The sequence below is a fragment of the Glycine soja genome, chromosome 5, assembly GCF_004193775.1.
Source record: "Glycine soja cultivar W05 chromosome 5, ASM419377v2, whole genome shotgun sequence".
Lineage (NCBI taxonomy): Eukaryota > Viridiplantae > Streptophyta > Magnoliopsida > Fabales > Fabaceae > Glycine > Glycine soja.
Genome location: NC_041006.1, coordinates 15,697,297 through 15,706,803, shown reverse-complemented (window position 1 = coordinate 15,706,803; position 9,507 = coordinate 15,697,297). Strand labels below are relative to the sequence as shown.

The window sequence follows — 9,507 nt, the reverse complement described above, 5'->3', positions numbered from 1 at the left end:
CTTCCAAAGTTTCATGGCCTTGCAGGTGAAGACCCGGACAAACATTTGAAGGAATTTCATATTGTCTGCTCCACCATGAAACCCCCAGATGTCCAAGAGGATCACATATTCTGAAGGCTTTTCCTCATTCATTAGAGGGAGTGGCAAAGGACTGGTTGTATTACCTTGCTCCAAGGTCCATCACGAGCTGGGATGACCTTAAGAGAGTATTCTTAGAAAAAATTTTCCCTGCTTCCAGGACCACAGCCATCAGGAAAGATATCTCAGGTATTAGACAGCTCAGTGGAGAGAGCCTGTATGAGTACTGGGAGCGATTTAAGAAACTATGTGCCAGTTGCCTCTCACCATCAGATTTCAGAACATCTTCTTCTCCAATATTTTTATGAAGGACTCAGTAATATGGAGAGAAGTATGATAGATGCTGCCAGTGGTGGAGCCCTTGGAGACATGACTCCTGCTGAAGCCAGAAATTTAATTGAGAAGATGGCCTCCAACTCTCAACAGTTTAGCGCCAGAAATGATGCCATAGTCATTAGAGGAGTGCATGAGGTAGCTACAAACCCATCTGCATCATCTGAAACTAAGAAGCTTGAAGGCAAACTGGATGCATTGGTTAACTTGGTAACCCAGCTGGCCTTGAATCAGAAATTTGTACCTGTCGCAAGGGTTTGTGGTTTGTGCTCCTCTGCTGACCACCATACAGACCTTTGCCCTTCCGTGCAGCAACCTGGAGCAATTGAGCAGCCTGAAGCTTATGCTGCAAATATTTACAATAGACCTCCTCAACCTCAGCAGCAAAATCAACCACAGCAGAACAATTATGACCTTTCCAGCAATAGATACAACCCTGGATGGAGGAATCACCCTAACCTCAGATGGTCCAGCCCTCAGCAACAACAGCAGCCTGCTCCTTCCTTCCAAAATGCTGCTGGCCCAAGCAGACCATACATTCCTCCACCAATCCAACAACAGCAACAACCCCAGAAACAGCCAACAGTTGAGGCCCCTCCACAACCTTCCCTCGAAGAACTTATGAGGCAAATGACTATGCAGAACATGCAGTTTCAGCAAGAGACCAGAGCCTCCATTCAGAGCTTAACCAATCAGATGGGACAATTGGCTACCCAATTGAATCAACAACAGTCCCAGAATTCTGACAAGCTGCCTTCTCAAGCTGTCCAAAATCCCAAAAATGTCAGTGCCATTTCATTGACGTCGGGAAAGCAATGTCAAGGACCTCAACCCATAGCACCTTCCTCATCTACCAATGAACCTGCCAAACTTCACTCTATTCCAGAAAAAGGTGATGACAAAAATTTACCTAACAATTTCTATGCAGGTGAATCTTTTTCCACAGGTAATTCTGATTTGCAGCAGCAGCACATTCCCCCTCTTCCATTCCCTCCAAGAGCAGTTTCCAACAAAAAAATGGAAGAGGCAGAGAAAGAGATCTTGGAAACGTTTAGAAAGGTAGAGGCAAACATACCTCTGTTGGATGCAATAAAGCAAATTCCAAGATATGCCAAATTCTTGAAGGAGCTGTGCACTAATAAGCAGAAGCTTAAAGGAAGTGAATGAATTAGCATGGGCAGAAATGTCTCCGCATTGATTGGTAAATCTGTTCCTCAAATTCCTGAAAAATGCAAAGATCCAGGTACATTCAGCATACCTTGTATTATAGGGAATAGTAAGTTTGACAATGCCATGCTAGATTTAGGAGCCTCTGTTAGTGTTATGCCTCTGTCGATTTTTAATTCTCTATCTCTAGGTCCCTTGCAGTCAACTGATGTGGTAATTCATTTAGCTAATAGAAGTGTTGCCTATCCTGTTGGTTTCATAGAAGATGTCTTAGTTAGAGTTGGTGAACTGATTTTCCCTGTTGATTTTTATATCTTGAATATGGAAGATGGATTTTCTCAAGGATCAGTTCCCATCATTCTAGGCGGACCCTTTATGAAAACTGCTAGAACTAAGATAGATGTTTATGCAGGCACACTGTCCATGGAGTTTGGTGATATAACTGTTCATTTTAATATTCTGGATGCTATGAAATACCCATCTGAAGATCTTTCTGTATTTCGTGCTGAAATAATTGACCATGTTGTTGATGAATACATGACTGATCTTTATTCTAATCTGCATGCCTCTCACTCTTCATGCATTGAGTCTGAAATTGTACTTGATCATATGTCTGAATTTGATGCTGAGAGTGAATCTGAGAGTGATATTGATTGCAGTCCTGGTGGTGGTGTTTTACCTCTTGAGATTGATTTTATAGAGTCAGATAGGACTAACCATGTTTCAGGAAGTACACATACCTCTAACTTTCTTTATGAGGTAAAGGCTGAGAAATCATCTCCTTCTACCACTGTCCAGCCGACCACACCAGAATTGAAGCCTCTGCCATCAAATTTAAAATACGCTTACTTGGATGATAGCAAGAGTTTTCTAGTGATTATATCTGCCTCCCTTGCTGATGAGCAAGAGGAGAAGTTGTTGTCAGTTCTCAAGAAGCATAAGAAGGCTATAGGCTGGACCCTGGCGGACATTCCTGGTATTAGCCCATCCACATGTATGCATCGAATAAATTTAGAAGATGGAGCTAAACCAGTAAGACAGCCACAGAGAAGACTCAACCCGGTGATTCTTGATGTAGTGAAGAAGGAGATAACCAAGCTTTTGCAAGCTGGAATCATTTATCCTATCTCCGACAGCCAATGGGTGAGTCCCGTCCAGGTAGTCCCGAAAAAGACTGGCCTCACAGTGATCAGAAATGAGAAGAAGGAGCTGATTCCTACTCGGGTGCAGAACAGTTGGAGAGTCTGCATTGACTATAGGAGGCTGAACCAGGTTACCAAAAAGGACCATTTTCCCCTGCCATTCATTGACCAGATGCTTGAACGCCTGGCAGGTAAATCCCACTACTGTTTCCTTGATGGTTTTTCTGGTTATATGCAAATTACTATTGCTCCTGAGGATCAGGAAAAGACCACATTCACCTGCCCCTTCGGCACTTTTGCTTATAGGAGGATGCCTTTTGGTCTGTGCAATGCCCCTGGTACCTTCCAACGGTGCATGATTAGTATTTTCAGTGATTTTTTAGAAAATTGCATAGAGGTGTTTATGGATGATTTCACTGTATATGGATCCTCTTTTGATGGTTGTTTGAATAGTTTGGAAAAAGTTTTGAATAGATGCATTGAAACTAACCTTGTTCTAAATTTTGAAAAATGTCATTTTATGGTTGAGAAAGGTATAGTTTTAGGCCACATTATTTCCAACAAGGGCATTGAAGTAGATCCTGCAAAAATTTCTGTTATTTCACAATTGCCTTACCCCTCTTGTGTGCGAGAGGTGCGATCTTTTCTTGGTCATGCAGGATTCTACAGGCGCTTTATAAGGGATTTTAGCAAAGTAGCCCTTCCACTGTCCAACTTGTTGCAAAAGGAGGTGGAGTTTGACTTTAATGACAGATGCAAAGAGGCTTTTGATTGCCTCAAAAGAGCGTTGACTACCACCCCCATCATCCAGGCACCCGATTGGACAGCCCCTTTTGAGCTTATGTGTGATGCATCAAATTATGCATTGGGGGCTGTCCTTGCTCAGAAAATTGATAAATTGCCCAGGGTGATATATTATGCTTCTAGGACTTTAGATGCTGCCCAAGAAAATTATACTACTACTGAGAAAGAGCTTATAGCCATAGTTTTTGCTCTTGAAAAATTTCGATCTAAAGTACTCGCATTATTGTTTATACTGACCATGCAGCTCTAAAGTACTTGTTGAAGAAGGCTGATTCTAAGCCTAGGTTGATCCGATGGATGCTCTGGCTCCAAGAGTTTGACTTGGAGATCCGTGATAGGAGCGGAGCACAAAATCTAGTTGCTGATCATTTGAGTCGGATCGAACGTGTCTCTAATGCAGATTCACCTATTCGGGATGATTTCCCGGATGATCATTTGTATATATTGTATAGTATTTCTGACTCTCTTTCTACTCCCTGGTTTGCTAACATTGTCAATTATTTAGTTGCCTCTGTTTTTCCTCCCTTAGCATCTAAGGCCCAAAAAGATAAGATTAAAAGTGATGCTAAGCATTTTATTTGGGATGACCCCTACTTGTGGAAATTGTGCAGTGATCAGGTCATTAGACGGTGCATTCCAGATCATGAGACTGACTCAGTCCTGCAGTTCTGTCATTTTTCCGCATCGGGAGGTCATCTAGGTGTTCAAAGGACAGCTCGCAAAGTGCTTGATTGTGGTTTTTATTGGCCCACCATCTTTAAAGATGCGTGGAAGATCTGCAGCACTTGTGAGCAGTGTCAGAGAGCAGGAAATACACTTACATGGTGACAACAAATGCCTCAGCAACCTATGCTATTCTGTGAGGTGTTTGATGTCTGGGGTATAGATTTCATGGGTCCTTTTCCTGTCTCTTTTGGTTATGTTTATATTCTCCTTGCAGTTGATTATGTTTCAAAATGGGTGGAAGCCAAGCCCACTAGAACTAATGATGCTAAAGTTGTCGCAGACTTTGTCAGGTCTAATCTGTTTTGCAGGTTTGGAGTACCTAAAGCAATTGTTAGTGATCAAGGAACCCATTTTTGCAACAGGACAATGCATGCCCTACTTAAAAAGTACAGGGTGGTACACAGGGTATCCACACCATACCACCCCCAGACTAATGGACAGGCAGAAATTTCTATCAGGGAAATCAAGAGAATTCTAGAGAAGATTGTGCAGCCAAGCAGGAAAGATTGGAGTACCAGGCTTGATGATGCTCTCTGGGCACATCGGACTGCCTACAAAGCACCCATAGGAATGTCTCCTTATCGGGTTGTCTTTGGAAAGGCATGTCATCTTCCAGTGGAAATTGAGCACAAAGCATACTGGGCAGTGAAGACTTGCAACTTCTCTATGGATCAAGCTGGCGAGGAAAGGAAGTTGCAACTGAGTGAGTTAGATGAAATCCTCCTAGAAGCCTACGAGAATGCCAAGTTCTACAAAGAAAAGACCAAGAAGTTCCATGATAGCATGATAGTTAAAAAAGACTTTGTGGTTGGGCAAAAAGTGTTATTGTATAATTCTAGGCTTGGACTCATGAGTGGTAAGTTGAGGTCTAAGTGGATTGGTCCTTTTGTTGTTACTAATGTTTTTCCTTATGGTACAGTTGAGATCAAAAGCGACTCCACAAACAAGAGCTTCAAGGTCAATGGACATCGACTTAAGCCATTCCTCACGAACCCTTCTTTAGTGGACGTAGTGGTGGAAGAGACTTCCTTACTCCACCCTACTCTTCCTCCACCATGACTTAGGGAGTTTTTCTTTTCCTATCTCCTTCTTTGCTTTTATTACACTTGTCTGATTCTCTTTGATGATTTAATTGTTTTTAATCTTTTAATTGTGCTACATTGAGGACAATGTGTTGTTTAAGTATGGGGGGGGAGTGTTCTTTGGTTTTGCTAGTTTTGTTGGTTTTGTTAATTTGTTAGTTGTGTTAATTTGTTAATGTTGTTAGTTTCGTCGGATTTTTAGTTTAATATTTTGGGTCAATTTCGTGTGCACGTACGACTTTGCATATTTTTCTTTGAATTATAGGATATGTTCAAAAAATGGGTAATTGTTTTGAAAATAAAAGTTCTTGACATTTTGTGACTTGAAATCCTTGATTCTTCTCTACATGTCATGATAGTTTTGAAAGCTCAATTTGAAAGTGATGATTTTACCTTTGTGAGAATTTGAGCCATCCATCATTATAATCATTTGGTGTGTTTTGCCCCATTGATTGCTTGCACAATAGCCTTGGCTTGATTCTTGTTGATGCGTCCTAATTCACATGCATATTTGGAAATGATTAAGGCAATGTTGTTCTTATAAGCTTCTAGCCAAATGGACTTACCTTGAATTAATTCCTTTGATAGCCCTTTTGAGCCTTGTTTCCCTTTCCTTGTTTTGAAGCTCACTACAAGCCTTAAGTGAAAAACCATGATATTACCATATCCTTAAGGAATTTTGGAGCTTTGGAATTGTTTTGGGAATAAGTGTGGGGGGTTTTTGTTTCATTGGACAACTTGTTTTGTTGGCTATGCTTCATGATGTATTTTGGGCCATACTTGATGTACATTGTATATTGGTTAAATGTTGGACATGCTGAATGAAATGTTGTTTCTCAAAGGCTAAAGAGTAAAAAAAAAAAAAAAACAAAAAACAAAAAAAAAATCGAAAAAAAAAAGAAAAAGAAAAGCAATAAAGTTGAGTGAATAAGATCTTAAATGGCACAAGAATGATGAAACTCTTGGTTCTAGTCTTCATGTTTAATTTTTATCTTTACTTCTTTTTATTTTTTTAATATGCACTTATTCCCCTTTGCTCCTCTATTCCTTTGGGATTTAGCCACTTATTCCATATTTCTCCATACCTTGTCCTTCGCCCCATTACAACCTTAAAGGACCTTTTGATCCTCATGTGCTTGTGTTTATGGGTTGATTGTCAATTTTAGAATCTTGCCAAGTTTATGTGGTGTTTGCTTTCATGGGTGCTTTGAGGGTAAATAGTAGCCTAGACACTTGAGAGATAGAGTGTATATCTTGTGAGGCTTTATCACTTTTCATTCTTGAGCTGATTAACTATTTTGCCATGATTGGGTTGCTTGGATGATTTTCATGAATGTCTTGACTTTTTGGATCTCCTTATGTTAGATGTTACCCATTCCTTTCATTCCTTGATGTTCATTGAGAAATATGTGAATGTTTTTGTTTGTCTCCCTTTGATATCCTTGGATTTTGTTCTTTGTTTCATTTTGCCTAGGAGTGCAAAAGGCTAAGTATGGGGGGTTTTGATGTGCCATCATTTTCTTCTATTTTCTAAACCCTTTTTGCACCATTTTAATTATTGATTGGTCTTAATTGTCAATTAATTAGGCAGTTTTATTATTTGGGCTCAATTAGCTAATTTGATGTTTTTAATCTAATTTTAGGAATTAATGAAACATTGGGCTTAATCCGGATTTTGGTTGTGGACTTGAAGAGGGCAAATAAAGCAGCGCTTACCTTAGTTAATTTCTAATTAGGAAATTTCGCAATTTTATTTTATGTTGTTCAGTGTTTATTTCGTTTTGGGCCAGAGTATTGTAATAGGGCCCAGTGACTTTTTTTTTAATAGCTGCCTTGGGATTCGTGCAGGGTATTCTATTCTGTTATGCTATTCATTATTGAGAGCTTTGTTTTTAGGGTTTTGGTTTTTCTGTTTTGACGTTTTTCTGAGTTCGTAATGCAATTTTACGTTTTCTGCTTCTAATTACAATTTCGTTCTTGCTTCTCCTTCTACTCTCATTTACGTTTCTGTTCCATTTTACATTTCTGTTCGTTTACGTTTCTGTTCATTTACGTTTCCGTTCATTTACGTTTCTGCTTCATGTTTCAATTGCGTTTTCTGTTTGAATCCATGGAAGGCTAGATTTTCTGGTGTTGTTTCCTTTTGAGGACGAAGCCCAACTCTCTTTGAGGTTTCGCTTGTAATGTGGTTTCCTGACAGTTCTCCCTTCACCAGTATCCCAAATTCGTGAATATTAATCAGTGCACGCTTCGTGTTCGATTAATTGCCTCTGAGCCTAACTTGCGTTCATGCTTAATGGACGAAGGGCTAACTGGTGTATGTGATGCCTAATCACGTATTGAAAACCCTAAGTTGATTTTCGCTTAGTAAATTGAAATAGGGTTGGATTAAGTGGTTGACTGTTAGGGACGAATTCTCTAACCCAGGATAAGAGAATGGCTTCTGAATCAGAGGAAACAACCCGTTTTTAATATTAGTAGTTTCGTATTCCATTTTATTTGTCTGCTCTTTAATTACCAAATAACCAAACCCCCCCCCCCCCCCATCGTTACTGTTACTGCAAGTATATTATGAACATTTGGCTTGTCACTGCTCGTTGGGAAACGACCTAGGATCACTTCCTAGTTACTGCATTTTCATGTTTATTTGATTCGGGTACGGCCTCGATCAATTATATTTGGTTTTTGACTTATGGATGATTGGATTATATTTGGTTTTGACTTCTAATTGATTATGTGAACTTTAGTTATATCATCTTGTGTTGATTGCCACGAACTTTGGCTTTTTGATGTTACCAAAGGGGGAGAGAAATGAGGCGGTATAGAAGCTTAGAAATCAAGTGATTAAGTGGAGATTCAGTAATCATCAATTCCAAAACATAGGGGGAGTATGAAATGAGTGAACACAACATTATATCTTGCATATACATTACTTGTATCTTGATTTCAAGAATTAAATTGTCATCATCAAAAAGGGGGAGATTGTAGAAGCAAGGACTTTGCCTTTGATGTTTTGATGATGCCATATGATCATGATGTTTTGATGCCTTATGAAAATGCGCTTCTCAAGTTTAATTCAAGACAAAAATCCAAGAATACAAGATACAACATCAAGAAGATTTCTAGTGTTTTAGGAAGGGAATTCCAAACTGAAACAGCAAAAGGTTTGGCCAAGAAATTTAAACTAAAATGTCTTTTTCAAGAGATTTTCAGAAAATTATTTCCAAGGGTCACATCTGTTCAAATGGTCTTTTACATGGCCATCAAAGGTCTATTTATATGTGACTTGGAACATGAATTTGCTTAGAGTTTTTGAGAACAAAAAGGTCTTATCCTCTCAAAAAGCAAAATCATCTTATCCTCTTAAAATTCCTTGTCTAATACACTTGCAATTCAATAAGGAATTATTTGAGTGCTCAATTGTTCAATCTATCTCTTTCAAGAGAGATTTCTTCTTCTCTTCATTCTATTTCTCAAAAGGGATTAAGAGACCGAGGGTCTCTTGTTGTAAAGAAATTTGAACACAAAGGAAGGGTTGTCCTTGTGTGGTTCAGAACTTGTAAAGGGATTTTGCAAGATAGTGGAACTCTCAAGCGGGTTGCTTGGGGACTGGACGTAGGCACAAGGGTGTGGCCGAACCAGTATAAATCCGAGTTTGCATTTTCCCTTCCCTTAAACTCTTTTATTGTTTATTGCTTAATGTTTCTATTCAGTAAGATTAATTTGCATTATTATTTAGGAGTTCATTTTTTATAAGGAATCTTGGGTTGTTGGGATAAAATCAAAATAGAATTTTTGATTATGAAAAGATTGTGATATATTAATTCAACCCCCCCCCCTTCTTAAGATATTCGAGGCCACTTGTCCAACAAAGCTCTTATCCATTGCTTTCTATGGTGGTGAGCTTCTTCTAGACTCATCTTCTACTTGAAGTGGCGTCTCCATTCATCTTTATCCTTCTCCGTTCCGCTGCAATCAGACCTCAAGAAGCAAAGGAATCCATTGATGAAGAAGATCCAAGGCCTACAAGCTCCACATGGAGCTACATCATGCGGTATCAAGAGCATCTTCATCTAGGTGATGTTCTTTTGTTTCCTTTATCTTTTTGTTCGGTCAATTCACTTTAATCCCTTGTTATTCATCTTATTCTCCATGTATATCCTCCATTGTCTTGT

The 9,507-nt window shown here is 39.3% G+C and overlaps 1 non-coding gene across 1 annotated transcript; it reads right to left on the bottom strand.

The window, feature by feature from the left end:
* Positions 1-245: 245 nt before the first annotated feature.
* Positions 246-353, bottom strand: LOC114413868. The gene has a single exon (XR_003667012.1). It is a non-coding gene; the product is annotated as a small nucleolar RNA R71 (small nucleolar RNA).
* Between the last annotated feature and the right edge of the window lie 9,154 nt (positions 354-9,507).